Below are 16,398 nucleotides of genomic sequence, written 5' to 3'. Positions count from 1 at the left end.
CTTATATATTCCTCGTTTGGCGTAATTTTGGCCAAGTTTGACAAGATGTAAAAAAATCAAAAAATTAGGCAGTACTAAAAAGGTTAAAAAATTATCACTATTTATTAAAATTAAAAATTATAATTGTACGATTTTCAATCTTAATTTTTTCTTATACATTAATTTATATAATTTTTTAATACACATTTTTTCATAAAAAGTTAACTCAAACATCCATATTTTTTCTCTCAACTTTTTAGTTTAAAAAGACAAAAAGTACACTTATTTATGACACTCCAAACAACCCCTTATTTTAGTCCATCTTTTTATTTTTTTAAATCACATCAATTGACATTTTCTCTCTATTTTTCTATACATCTTTTTATAAAAATTCAAAAAATACACTTATTTAGAATATCTTAAACCACCCTTTAATTTTTGATTAATATATTAAAATAATTATATTTAGAATGAAAGTTTGATTTTTTTTTCCCTTTTTATAATTAGATGTGATATTTATAAAAAAAAATAATTATAAATTTAATAAAATATTTTATCTTATTAATTATTTTACTCCCTCCGTCCCATAATATTAGTTCCTTATCCCATTTTTCATTGTCCCAAAATATTAGTCCCTCTTCAAAAATCAAGTACAAAAATAATATAAATTTTCTATTTTGCCCTTCTTTTAAATTCATAAATAATATAAAAAGTACAATTATGACATTGATATTCCTAAAAAAAGTACTATCAAAGGGTAATTTTGGAAAATCAACTTTTTTAAAGTACAATAATTGTACTACCAAAAAAAGTTAGATTCCTCAAAAGAGACCATTATTTTGGGACAGAGAGAGTAACTTATTTTTACCTTATAATATTATTTTATCTAAGAAACCAAAAGCCCACCATTGTACTATTGGATTAGATAAAAAATATATATATAAAGGTAAATATAAGGGAAACACTATGGTGGGTAAAATATGCAAATTATGCCATTTTTATTTGTGAGTTTGATTATTATTATGGGTCATTTTTTCATAAATTCTCTTTCTAAGTATTTTATTTCATTTAATCCATATTATTTTTGAGTAATCTATTAAATCATATTTAACGTAATATGACCAAATCATTCTTTTTAATTTTTTGCACATGTTTCTATTTTGAAACTAATAGTATATAATAATAATCCCTCATTTTATGGAGAAAATCTCTCTCTCTCTCTCTCTCTCTCACATTTTAAAGAGAAAATATTTTCTTTATTTCATGGAGAAAATTTCTCCCTTATTCTAAGAAAAAAAATCTCTCCCGCATTCCATGGAGAAAATCTCAAATTATGAATTTTGAACATTTGTATAATTTGAAAATTTTAAAAATAACGCAACAAAAAATCTAAATGAAAATCAAAATACAATATGAATATTCACAGTAAACAACAAACATACAACTAACTTTTGAAAAAACAAAACACATACTAAAACACAATGTGAATATGCACAATAAAGTAGAAAAAAAATAACAAAATACAATTAACTTTCAAAAAAAACTTCAAAAAAAAACTTATACCAAAATATAATGTGCATGTTCACAATTTACAATTAACATACAACTAACCTTAGAAAACATAAATTCATACCAATATGAATATTTACACTGTGTAGACACCCTATTTTTTACCGCTCTTACGACTTGGGTGCCATCGATTTGATCACCTAATGATGATTTATACGCTTGTCCAAATGCTCGATTTTTTCAGTAAGAAATCTCAATTTTGAACCTACAACCTTGTGTCTTGTTTTTTGACTAAAACTGTAGTTTTTCAAGCCTGACCACCCAAAGGACTAGCAGGCCCACTAATGGCCGACCGCCCACTATTAGTGGCCTACCGGCCACTTGTGTAAAAATTCAGATCTTTTTGCCAGCTGTGCCAACTGTCTCCATAGATGCATGCATTGCCTTAGTTGTATCTATATGGATATTTTCGAGATGGTCTAATATATTTCTATATATAGATGACTCTCTCTAAAAAATTAGGGTTAGAAAAATTTGTGGAGCAAAAGTTTTGGAAAATATTTCTCTTTCTCCCTTGCAACTTCTATACCCTTTGCCTAGACACTCTAAACGAAACCTTGAGGATTCATTGCTGAGGTGTTTGAGCTTGCATTTTAGCTCTTGAGGGTGTGGAATTAGTGGTTTATAATTCAAAAGGATCATTCCTCTTCAAGAGGTACAACTTCAAGCTTCTTTCCCCTATTTATTTCTATCATTTATTGCTATTTTTGGGTTGTTTTTCACTTGTATTTGTGGGCTGAAACTTGTGGTTTAAAGCCATTAAAGATAGAGCGGTGGACCAAGCTTCTTTGAACCTTGTCTTCTAGGCTAAGATCTCTTGTGTTTCTCACATTTTCATTAACCTTTTTTGAGCTTTTTACCGCTAATTTTCAGATGTTTTCAAAGGCTAAAAAATTGGTTTTGAAGTCCTAAAACGGAGGGGTTAGCCACCCCTCCTTTGGCTTATTTACTAGCTTAAATTCTTCATTATTGTAGCTTACTCCTTTAGCTTTTTTTACTTCAATTCCAACATTACTTTAGCCTATTTTAGGACTGTTTTTTATGCGTTTGTTCCATTCATGCTTTGTTTTATAGGCTTGTAGTGTAATGGTCCTCATATGTTTGGTATTTTAGTTATTAGACACCAACCTATTTGAGTTGATGGCTATAGCGATCCCGGTTGTCCCTTTACTGTTCTGTTGAATTCCGGACTCGGTTTCGTGAAGTGGTAGTGGTATCTACCTAGTTGTTGTCCTTAAATTCCCTTTGATTGAGTTTTAGGATGATTTGAGGAAGGTTGTTACAGGTTGGTTATGCCTTGGTTTCAATTCCTTGCTGTTCAGTTTTTAGGCGGTCCGCTCGAGCGGGTCTTATTGTGCTCGAGCGAGGATTGCACACTTCCAGTATTTTCGTGTTCCTGCAAAACTTCTGCAGGTGTGATTTTTACGCTCGAGCGGGTTTGTTTACGCTCGAGCGGTGGCGCTCGAGCGGGTCGTTTGGCGCTCGAGCGGGTAGTCCTTTCTGGGTGTAAGTTCTGAGAGGTGGGAATCTGCGCTCAAGCGTCTGGTTTTCGCGCTCGAGCGGAAGTGCTTTATTCTTGTGTCTTGGCGCTCGAGCAGGTATTGTTGCGCTCGAGCGTGTCCAGAGTTTTGTTCTTGGCGCTCGAGCGTTGTGTTCTCCGCTCGAGCGGGTCATACGTATATGAGTTATCCGCTGGGTGATTTCAAATCACTTTTTGCTTTTCTTTCTCTCTCCTACTTTTTTCTAAAAACCATTTTGAGAGCCTCTCTCTCTAGATACTCCCTTCTCTCTAGGGTTTGATCTAGTTAGAGTGTCCTCATTCTCTTCGGCCTTTGTAAAAGTTGTGTTGATCGTCGGGGGCGTCGTTTTGATCTGAAAATTTCGGGATTTGGAGCACGTTGGGTTTTGTCATTTTCTCCCTTGGGGCTCCGGATTTGAGGTAGGGATATCCTACTCCTCTCCATGGATTTTGTTTTTAAATTTTAGTATTTTGAGATGTTGGGGTTGGTTTAGTAATTTCGTGAAAGTTCGGGGCTTTTGTGTGATTTTACAAAAGTTGGGGTTTTATTTATAATAAACCTAAATGCATGTTTGGTATAAAAAAAATGGAATTAATATTGAACTATTGATGAAAACGGGACCTAAGGGTTGAAATAGTAATTATGGAAGATGACCTAATTACATTGTTTGATTAATTGGGATAATTGATTGTGAGAAATGAGGAAAAGAAATGGAATTGCCGAGATCGGGAATGTATGGGCTTAAAGGGTGTAGTTGAATTAATTATCACTCACCGAAATGAAATGTTGATTAAATATCCATTTGTGCATTTATTTCCTGTTTAGAAATAACTGCTTTGGACTATCGGTGGAGGATAGTCGTGATTGTTGTAGACAATGCATGATGATTAGGCAAACGAAAACTAATCAATGGAATGTGTCATGGAATTTGACGGTTGATAGAATACATTAACTGTATGTATTGAATGATGGTATATAGAACCAATGTGCTTGTATACGTTATGTGTAGAGGAGGAGAAGGGGGATGTACTCCGCGGTTTAGGGGAAGATGGGGGATGTACCTCTAAACCGGATAGATTTGGGAGGAGATGGGGGATGAACTCCGTAGATATATCTCATATGCTTGTCTAGAGAAGTGAAGATAGAGCTCATATGCTTGTCTTTGTAAAGTGTAGATACAGCTTATATGCTTATCTGTGAATGTGGGATATAGTTGTTATACATATCTGTTGAGAATGTGGATATAGCTTATATGCTTATCTGTGAATATGGGATATAGTTTTTTTATACATATCGGTTGGGATGATGATAAAGCTAATGTGCTTATCTGTCGAAAAAGGGAAAATGAAAAGTAACTTGAACTCATAAGTCGAATGACATAAAAATGTGATTTATGTGGATGTATCAGTGTTGGCCATCTATCAATTGCTAATCTTTTAGTCATTGTTCATGGTTGGTTTAGTGTACTTCTACTGGGCTGTGGCTTACCCTATATGGGAATATCATTTTCAGGTACAGGTAGCATGCCACCTCCAAGGACGTAGCTTGGGAGGCTAGAGGCAGGCGGGACTTTTGTCGTTTTATTTCTTTGATGTATTACATGTATATTCAAGCCAAGGGCTTAATGTGTAAATGAGTTAGCACCCTTTTGTTGTAACCAAGTGTTAACTTGGAAAGCTGTAAGCCCGTAGGGCATTTGCTTTTGTTGTTAACATGTAATACTCTTGTAAGAAATTACTTTAATGAATAAGAGAATGTTTATCCTTACTTTCAATTCATGTCTCTATTGATGGGTTTAATGTCATTAATTTGAGGGCGTTACAATGGCATTTATTTTGTGCTTTTGATACTTGTGTTTACCTCTAATCACCTTTGCAACATCTCTCTTTTCTTGACTTTTTCTTTGCTTTGAGAGTCGTTTCAACCAATTGTTGTTTAAGCTTGAGATAGAGATCGATGTACTTAATGGCTTAATCTCTTCGGAGGTTCATTACCAACGGCATGACATCTCTCTTATGCCCAAAACAATCCTTTGTTTGATACTTCTTTCCATTAAGTGGACTTAATCTTCATTATTGGACTTAATTGACTAATGAATGGAAGGTAATTTAAAAGAGATAATAAATTGGACTAAAAGAGCTGCAAGATAATAAAATAATTTAGGGTTCAATCGGATTGAAGCATTTCATACTAACTAGTGATGAAAATGGCTCAAGTTTCAACGTCAACCGCTTCTCTTGATCAATATCATGATAGAGAGGAGGTTCATGAGTCTTTAATTGTGCATTTATTGAAATTGTATCCCTTGATTCATAAGTTATCACGCAATGAATTTGTGCCGATTGATGGCTTGCGAATCGAGCCTACCCCTCCTTTGAGCTGTTTGATGATAAGGAGAGGCAGGGCGGACAGACATCCCCTGAGAATGCTCTATTTGTACTCTGTTTGTTTTCTGTTACAGCAGGAGAAACCCAACATTAGTGGTTGGCAGGCCACCTTTTCTGTACGGCAGACCATCATTAGTGGGCGGCCGGCCACTATTTCTGGCCTGTTGGCTACCTTTTTCAGCCAGACAGTACCACTTTCTTCACAGAGCAGAGCAGAGCAGAGACTAAGGTGTAAAACAATGCAGAGGCATTCTTGGGGGAAAAATTCATGTGCATGCATAAGCCATTTCCTCGCTCCTCGGGACCTGTTAGTTCTTTTTTCTAATAATAGTATGTTGTACAACTTGTAATTAATTACTTAGTTAATTAATTCCTTAATGTACCTAATTAGTTAGTTTAATTGGTTAATTTGTATTAATTAGTTAGAGTAGCTAGTTGATTTAATTTTGTGTTGTAATTATTTAATTAGCTAGAATAGTTAGTTAAATTCGATGTTGTAATTAGTTAGCTAGCTTAGCTAATTCATTCATTCAAACCCTCCTGAGCGAGGGCAAACTTGTAATAATGTGTATGTCTTCTAACCCCACGTCTTTCTCCCTTTTATTTACCCGCTTATGATGGATAGTTTAAAGCATCATATTTTGTTTAGCATTCTACATGTATAAACCATTCATTTGTTTTGCATGCATGAGGCTCGGCGCATCATTCTAACAAAGCATTGTCGTTTAAATACTTCTTTGAAAACGTGCTTAAGCTGCATGCTATCAATTTGATTCACATATCATAACTAATAGCTGAGCTTATTTAGTTGCATATCGTATGTGTTGCATTAGTCATGTTGCATTAGTTAGGAACATGCATGCTTTCTAATTATTTTTGTTTTCTTTTGGCTTGCCTTGGAGTACTAGGTGAGCATTTTTGCTTTAGCATCTTGTATAAAGTGTGATTGTTGCCATGTTGAGCATGATTACCATGAGGCTAAGTGCTTAATTGATATACTTGCTTGAATACTTGTGAATGAAGTCTAATTGCTTAAATTGGGATAATTTGATCAAATGTACATATGAGATCATTTTTTCAAGTGGCGCATATTCAAAACAAGTTTCAAACAAACATGAAATCAAAGTGTTCCAATTTTTGCAAATTAGTCTATTCTTGTGTGCAACACATAGTAAGGTTAGTCTAATAAATCAGAACAAGAGTATATAATGTAAATAAGAATCACATCATGATTAGTAGAGGCCGATCTTTGATCGGGCAAGTGGGATGCTCAATTCATGACCTTTCTCTGTTGTACCTAAGTTCCTGAGTCGAAACACTTTGGTGATGATGGATAAGTGGCCTTTGGCATGAGTCGTAGGTTTCTTAAATTTTCTAAAAATATTTAGGTGGCGACTCTGTAATCTGGCAAAACAGTCAATTTTTTACATTTTGGTTCAAAATTAATTTTTCAAAAGATTTGCCGGATTTTGACTCTTTTGTGTACATTGCACTTGTGAGATCAGATTCAAAACCGCGAGAGTCCAAACTATGGGGCTACTCGTATCCAAAAGGAGCACGAAAAGCAAGTTACACACTAACAACATGAAAGAAAAAAACAATGACTATTTCAGTTGTTTAATGGTAACAAAAAATGATTGTTCAAACAACAAGTATAGTAACAAATAACTAATAATATGTGAACATTCACATCTTGCAAAATATATAATTATATTTGTGGGTGTTGATTTTTGACTACACAACTAAACGGGGAACTCAGCTGGAGAGCATCAACAAAATAGGTTAAGCCTAACAACCTGTAACAAGAAGACAAGAATACCGCGGTGGTTCGCCATCCAGGGGCACTCTGACGATCAAGTCAGTAATCTCTCAAAGATATCAAATCAAAGTATAACTCACAAGTCACTGCTCAAAGTATATCACACATGCTTGAGACCCACAGGGGTGCCTCTCTTTTATAGCCATTAGTGCCCAAATTCCCTTAGAAGCCTCACTTCACAGGGCTCAAGCACATAATTCTTATCTTGGATTCTCAATTAGATAAGGATAAACTCCCTAAGAGCTTTATCCTTATCCAAACTAGAACCCTCTTTTGTCTAGGACTCTTGTCCCTTATCCGCTTATCTCGGATTCTGACATCTCCGCAGATAACCTTGGCCTAGCCAAGATAATCTCGACAATCATGACCAGGCCACGTGGCACCTCGGCTGACACTTTGGCGTCACCTTAGCCACATGCTGTCACTCACAAAATACTTCCCCATAACTGCCCCTAGGTTCTATTACCTCGGCAGTCTGAGGTAATGGAACCTACATCGTTTTATCTAACCAACATGTCAACTAAAAACTCAGATACTACTCCGATTGAAATCATGACTCATCGACTTCAAGTAACTAAGATTCAGTAGCCCACTTTATCAAGAATTAAGAACTAATTCTCAAGTTTTTTACACATCTCGACTGAGATCGCACCTCTGGCTGAGGTCACAACCCATTACTCAATAATTTCCAGAATCACGCACGTATTCTTAGTGCGCATGAGCTGTCACGCTTTGTTGTTCCAACCGTTTCTTCCATGTGTCGCCCTATCACCGGTCCGTACCTGGCATGTGTCATCAAGTCATGTAGATTCTGGCCACGCCGCCTGACAGGCACGTCGCCCAAGTCAAATTCATTATGGTTTGTCGTCCTTTTGAATTTTGACAAAATTTCCTCTTCTCTCTCTTCGTCTCTTCACTTTCAATTCCCATTCTCTCTCTATGTTTTTTCCTAGCCCCGCCATTTTCATACCTTCGAAGCTCTGTAGCCGCTCCGTTTGTCTCTTTCGACGAGCTCCTCATTGTTTGTTTCCAGTTATCATCATTGTTTGACTTCGACAAACCTCATCCTGGTGTTCGTTTCTTCAGCTCCAGTCAGTAAGTCCTTGATTTCTTTTTTCTCACTTTTCTGTCTTTCAATGTTTTGTGAATAATTTTATTTCTGAGCTGTTGTATATAAAAGTTCCATTCATGGCCATGAAATCTTCTTAAATGATGTTTGCCGTTTCTCATGTTCTAGATTATACTTTGTTTTATGTCACACACACCACTTTATACTAGGATGGTATTTTGGTTGCCATTCGTATTTCTGCTCATGTCATTTGCACATTGCATTGATCATATTCGTGTTCTTGAATGTCTAGCACTGTTCTTGCCATACCTGTGTTTCTCTCTATACTTCTGCTTCGTTTGATTCTTGATTTTTTTTGCCTCTGTTTCCTTCTTGATTCTGAATCAGGTTCATATTCTGTTTTTCTTGCTTGTTTTCAGATCTTTGCCTTTGACCCTTGTTTCTGTAGTTCTAGGTTTGTGATTTGCTTTAGAACTCTATTCTTTAGGAAATCTGAAACAAGAACCCTTCCTAGGCCACCCGAAACCCTTAGTTTTTAGCCGGGGTCCTTAAACCTTAACCAAGCTTCTTATCAAAAATATGTTATCAAACCCATCCTAGCTAAAATAATAGGCATGTTCAAGTGGAGGGTAGATACCCCTACCAAGTTAGAGTACTTTTGGCAAGAGTTCTCTATCCCAGCTGACATTCAACTTAGTTAGCTAGAAAAGAGGACTCTATCATGCCTGGAGAGGATTATATGCCCTTCCCAGTAGTTGCCATTATTAAGGGCGGAATCAGGTTCCCCATTGACATCCTCTTCAGGGAAGTCATCCATTTCTACTAGCTTAATCCCATGCAACTAGCCATAAACACCTTTAGGGTCATCAATGGCATTGTCGAGTTAGTATGTCGGCAAAATGCCAGAATAACCCTGTCTAATATCCAGTATTGCTACACAATGTGTGGCCTCAAGGCCAAAATTGGTTATACTTACTTCCTCAAGCCGAGATCCACAAAGTTCAAGTTAATAGTCGACATTCCAGACTTCAATAAGGGTACGGAAGACAACTACCTAATTGTCTTTGGTAATTGGGAGTTCTCATCAGATGATGAGCTCCACCTTTTCTTGTTGCGCCATGGAGTCTTTAGGGATGATAAGGGTAAGGACTTAGTTGCCCCAAAGTCTTTTTCTATTTCACACTTAGAAACTCTTCTGTTATCTGTTCTAATGTTTTCTTCTTGTCATTGTAGCCCTTTATCAGCCACCAAAGAACTTTTGTCAGTCTTACGTGTCGAACAAAGATTTGGTTCGCCTTTTCTGCTTACCAGTTGAAGCACGCAAAGCTCCAATCTTTCTCAACTACATACCGACATACCGGAGCCCTCTGTACGACTTCTCCAAATGAAGTAGGACTCCTTAATCTGCCACAACTTCGCTAGCCACCTCATCATCAAACCAGGCCTCTACCTCTGATCTAACAGACCAATCGTCCACCTCTACCACTCCAACTGATTCCTCCATCCCAACGCCAACACCGAGTTCCTCCAAACGCTCCTGCCGGTAGAACTCACAATAGAAGACATCGAGGTTTTGATGTCTCGGTGATCGATACATCAAACCTACCGATTGCTCTCCCTGCCATCCACTTTGGCACCAAGGTCACCGTCGCCGTCGCATCTGAAGAGATAGGTCGAAGTCAAGCTATGGTTGAAAACTTACTGGCCGACCTGCCAAGAGTTGTTACTGTCCATTCTTCCTTATCTCAGTTCCAACCCAAGCCAAAACCTAAATGAGTTAAAAAAAGCTATGGCTAAGGCCATAGTAACGCAAGTCCCTTCAAACTCAAAGGACACAGTGCCAATCTCGAAATTGGCTGAGGCTGAGAAGAGGCAATCTGCCTCCGAGAAGAGGCCTGCCGAGGCTAAGCCCTCCAACATTCCTCAATTGAAGAAGCCGAGGTCTGAGGGTGCAGCGAGCCCAGGTGTTTTTAGAGTCGATAAGCCCAAGACTTCTGCAATCATGGTTGGGGACCGACCAATGACAGTTGGCAACACTGCCATCGACAATATTGAGGTCAGCGTTGCTCTCTCCATCGTTGTTCTCTTGCCAGCTGACCTAAACCACATGGCTGAGATCAATGAGTATGAGAACTTCGCATTGATGATGCAACATTCTGTCTTGGTAAGTCTCCAACATTTGTACTTTTTTGTTGGTTCTTCGCTTTAATTTCTTACACTTAGAAATTTTACTAACTTGTTTGTTTATTTCCTTCTAGGCCATCCAGAATGGTCACTCTTACGTTGTGAAGGTCGAGGCCATGAAGAAGGAGTTGATCAAGAAGACTCAAGACGCTGAAGACTTCATGTCCTCCCTCAACAAGGCCGATGCCAACATCAAGGGTCTGCTAGATGAGGCCAATGCTGTCAGGGCTGCTCAAGATAAGGCCGAGAAGAGGGCTGAGGCCGCGAAAGTTGTGGCCAAGGTAATGAAGGCTAAGGCCAAGGAGGCCGAAGTCAAAGTCACCAAAGCTGAGGCAAAGCTCAAGGAGGCTTTGGCGACCAAGGAGGCCGAGATCAAGGTAGGGAATGAGAATGCATACTCAAAGAGGCAAGTCGCTGTCCATGATGCGTACAAAGTTTAAGTCAATCTAGCTTACAATAGGGGATATTATCTCGGATGGATGGTTGCCCTCAAGGAACTTTCCATCCTTGACGACTCATCCCTTCGGGACATCAGCTGACTTAACGTGTCTTTTTTCCCATTTTCTAACCAATCCGAGGAAGAAGAGGACGACGAGGTTGAGGCTGAGGAGGCTGACAAGGAGGCTAATGATGTTGCCAGGGCCAAGTCTCCCACTCTAAATGATCAAGTCCTGGACTTGACTAGGGAGGAAGAGGACGAGGCCTCCAAAAGCACCACTCCCTAGAAGGCTACCTTTGAGGCCGATATCATATTTGCCAAGAAGAGTCTGTACCAGATCCTTCTTGAGATAGATGTCGAGATAGAGGAGGAGAACAGTGCAACACTGGTGCCCGAGGCCGACACAACGCCCATAGTCGAGGTTGATCAGTCCTAGACAATTGCCAAAAACTCTAGCACTTAGATATTTTCTTTTTTTTCTTTGAACTTTTCTCTTTTCAGAAATTGTATTCTTTTCGTTTTTGTTGGGTCGAAGTGTCATCTTTGTAATTGAACAAGTTTCTTTTGAATATATGTCTTATCTTTTTCTTCTAAATGTTGTGTGCTTCCTTCATGTATGCTTACTTCTTTGCTTTTATGCCTTGCGTGTTCTTTCCATACTTAGAATTTTTTCTGATCTTCCAAAGTCTAACAACTTGGCTCCTCATCTCAGTTCCCAAGACCTCAGATAAATTCACACATCGGAGTTGAACATACTAATTACCTCGGATAATGACTATTACTATTTATCTTGGCCGAATAACACTTAAAAATATTTCATCAAATTTTTACAAATGTTAAATGTTGTTTCTTCACTTGTACTTACTATCTTTTTGCAAGACTTCACCCTTTCAAGTCTAGCACCTTGGCTGGGTATATCGGACAATTACACTCCGGGTATAGTACAGTACTTCCATCTCAGATTAACTCATCTCGGATAGTTCCACCTATCAATGATCTCAGATAACTTTAACTTGAAATTTCAGAAAATTTCACAAGTATAATGCTCATTTTCACTTCTTGCCTCCTAATGTGAACCTAAATACCACTTATGTTTACATTAAGGATGCATCTCCTACTTCTGCCATAATTTGACTTAGATAATTCTAGCCGAGGTTTTTTACCTCGATGTCTTTTACAATTTGACCATATCAAACTTAGTTCAACTTTGCCGTTATGGCAAGTCTAAGTTTACCCGTCATGTTTCATTCAGAAATATCGCCAACTTAGTTCAAATTTATCATCATGGCAAGTCTAAGTTATTCGTTATGTTTCATTCAGAAACATCGCAAACTTAGTTCAACTCTACTATCATGGCAAGTCTAAGTTATTTGTCATGTTTCATTCGAAAACATTGCAAACTTAGTTTAACTCTAGCATCACGACAAGTCTAAGTTATTCATCATGTTTCATTTAAAAACATCGCAAATTTAGTTTAACTCTACCATCATGGCAAGTCTAAGTTATTCGTCATGTTTCATTCAGAAACATTTTCATAAGACTATTCAGTCCTATCGCACAAGTTTCAACAAAAATTCATAAAAACAAAATTGAGCTAGCATTTTATTAAAATTTTGGCTAATAAAATTTTTACATAAATCTTAAAAACATAAATTAATGGTAGAAAATTTTCAAATTGTTTATGTTCCAAGGTCTTGGCAACTCCTTGCTATCAGTGTCTTCCAACTGATATGCGTCATGCCGGCAACCAAGATGATCTGATATGGTCCTTCCCAATTTGGGCCAAGTTTGCCCTCCATAGGATCCTTCTTGTTCCCGACAACCTTTCTGAGGACGAGGTCCCCAATCTAAAACTCTCTAGGATTGAATTTTTTGTTGTATGCCCTAGCAAGCTACTGCTGGTATGCCCCTTGCCGAATTGTTGCTCTCTCCCTTCTTTCTTCTATTTGATCAAGATCTCAGATAAGAAATGCCTCGTTGGTCCCATTCTCTACTCCCTAGGTTCTGATTCTAGTGATTCCAATCTCTAATGGGATAACTGCTTCAGTGCCATATGTCATGGCAAGGGAGACTCTACCCACTTCATAAAGTAGTTCGTAGCTACCATTAAGAACTTCCTCTGTCCCATTGCCTAGGGCAATTGCCTAACAAGATCCATGCCGCACTGGGCAAATGGCCAGGGACTAGATACTAGATTCAGATCTGCAGCTGGTTGGTGTATCAAAGGCGCAAACCTTTGACACTTTTCATATTTCCTCACGTAGACTTCAACATCTTTCTACATATAAGGCCACTAGTATTCCTGTGATATGGCCCTGTGAGTAAGTGATCTGCCCCCAACATGGCTTCCACATACACCTTCATGGATCTCAATCTGTGACGACTCAGACTTGTTAATTGTGATTTCAATTAATTAATTATGTGTTAATTCTAATTGAACTAAATGCCTAGTAATTTAATTTGTGCATGCCTGTCCAAATTAGAAAAATTACCTATTAAGGTTACAACTTTAAAACTGAAATCGACAATCTTATTGGGTGCACAAATTAAAATTGAATGCATGGATGGACTCATGGGAATTTTTAGAGCTATTTGGGAAGTTTAATTGAAAATTGATTCAGTTTACTAAAATTGCCTGTGATTGAATTGAGCCTTAATTGGAACTATTAATTATGTTCCTACATGTTGATTATGTGATTAAATGTTATTGTTTTTTATGAGATTTATTGACTTGTATTGCTTTAACAGATAGGTTATAATGAAAATTAAACCTGTCTGATTCGCTAACAAGTTAGAATTAAATAATTGGATAAGAATTAGAGCCCAATTTACATTAATATAATTAAATTTAGTGTAATTGAGATTTTATTGTGATGATGATTAATTTAATTTGCGTAGATTTGATTTTTATTTAACTTAATTAGAATGAATTAATGATAATAATAATTTGGAATACTACTCATTTTTGAATCAACAAACATAGTAAGAGAGAGAGTACTTGGTTGCCTAAGTTTAATCATCTTTTTGATATACCAAACAGACCCACCACATAGAGAGAGAGAGAATGAGAGGAAAAGAGAGGGTTGAGTTCAAGAAGAAGGAAGAAGAAAAGTAGGAGCTTGAGCTATATTTTAACAAATCAACAAATTAAGGTAAATTTTATCTCAAAATTCATGAAATTGAAATGATACACTCTTAATTCCTTAGCATCTAAGTTCAAATAGGAAGGATTTTGGAGTACTTAGGAGTTTTTGGAGAAGAAATAAAGTTGAGAATCCATATATGATCATAAAAGTAGAAATTGAAAGAGATAGTGTATTATATTCACATGCATGGCATAATTTTAGTTCAAACACCTATTAGGTTGCATGATCCTTACATGCATGTCATGTTTTCAAGAATCCATGAACAAAACAATTGTTTACTTGCATGGTTTGTGAACTTTAAGAAGGAAATCTCAAAAGTTTTGGAAAAGAACATAATTTGTATATATAATGGTAATTTACACTTGAAAATGTCTGAGTCCAAAAAATATGATCATCTCATGGACAAATTTGTTTTACATACATGAATTCTTGCTTGGTCTCTCATAATTTCTAGGAAACTCTCATTTAAAAGATTGAGTTGTAGCTTGAATACACATTTTAATATTTTACAATTTGCTTTAAAGATTTTTGGTTATAAATTGAACAATTAAGTATTGTTATAAATTTATGGTTTTGTTCAAAGTCACGTCTATAAATATAAAAATTAATGTTTTCTTGAAAGAAGTTTTGGGTCTTGTATTGTATGAAATTGAAGTTGGAAATTGCAATTTGCATGGTTTGGAAGTGTTTGTCATGTGCATTGCATCTCATGAACACGAATAATGTATAGAACAATAGTTAGAACCGAATTAGTGAACAACGAATAGAAATTGAATAAATTAACAGCCGATTGAATAGAAATGACTTGAATGTAATTGAATTGTGTTTGAATTTATTTGTTTAGGTCAGACACCACATCTTTAAGACATTGTTAGCACGTGTTTCAGGAAGCCCACTGTGAGTAACACTATTGTAAAGATAAGTTCAAATTATATTTATTTTCTTATTAATAAATTATGTTGGTTTCTGAACTAATACTTTTTATTGACTGAATGATGATCCTATTTTCTGAACTGTATTCGTGGCATCCATAGCATATTGCTATTGTTATTGATATTGTCATCGCTATTGTTAGAAAGATCTCTATCAGTTCCAATTCTTGGAACTATTGTCTATTGTTTGATGGCCATCAATTGATTGTTCGGTCTTTAATACCTATTGTATTGTTGTTATTGAATATACCACGTATGACTTATATGAATCTAAATGATTGTTAAATTGACCGATTGAATGATTGATTGACACAAGATATTGATTGAGAAAATGTTTTATTGATAATCGATCGTTTCAAATATTGTGGGGACATTATTCATAGCCCCTTTACGCAGTTGTTATTCATTGGGCTCTAGCTCATTGTTTATTATATATATGTAGGTAATCGGGCACCGGATCATAATTAGAGGCGTCGACCCGAACCCTATTTTTGTCATGCCAACTACTGTGCCTCACTGCGAGGTTCCGAACCATTGCATGTTAGGGTTTATTGGGTGATTCAAATTCACCCTTTTGACATTGTGTTTATGAGATAAAAATGTTTATTGAGTTTTCTTAATTGTTTTTGGCAATGGTTTTTAATTCCCTAGCTTATGTTTTGTTATGAACACATGTGTGTTATGGACTTAAGTGTTTATATAATTCGAAGTGTGTGAAATTTGTTTTGTTCATTTAAGTCCCCACAGCTCATTGGACGATATTTTTTATTATTGATTGGCTTCCGCAGCCCCTATTGCAGTGTTATTGTCATTATTGTTAAGCAGGCCTTTGGTAATCACGGATTACTGGCCAGTTACGGCGCTAAACTTATAGGGGCGGGTTTGGGTACACAATCAAAAATTCCTCAACCAGGGATAGATGCATATATTTCAAAAGGGGCCCAGTGAAGGACCTTCTGTAAAGATAGCCTTCTGCTAACAAGTAGAACCTGGCCGACTTCAATTTGATCTTGTGTTCTTTATTTCTGTCTGCTGGGAGCCTACCATCTCTAAGGAACACAACTATGGTGTCCTTTCAGCTTGGGCCCATCTGCACACACATTGCTTCGTACTCTGTTATTAGGGACTCTATACTTGGACTTAACAGATAATCTACCATTATTGTCCTTGTCTCACTTGATTCCATCGCGCTGGCCAGGTTAGCGAAGGCGTCGGCATGGCTATTATCATCTCGGCTAACCTGCTGTAGTCGATAACTTTCGAACCGTGTTAGCAGCTTGACAACCTTCTTGACATTGGCTATCATTCTCTTATCTTGGGCTACATATTCTCATGTTGCTTGATTTACAATGAG

Source organism: Camellia sinensis, chromosome 5 (genome assembly GCF_055761805.1).
Source record: "Camellia sinensis isolate YWXY chromosome 5, ASM5576180v1, whole genome shotgun sequence".
NCBI classification, from domain to species: domain Eukaryota; kingdom Viridiplantae; phylum Streptophyta; class Magnoliopsida; order Ericales; family Theaceae; genus Camellia; species Camellia sinensis.
Note: the sequence above shows the minus strand (reverse complement) of the source record.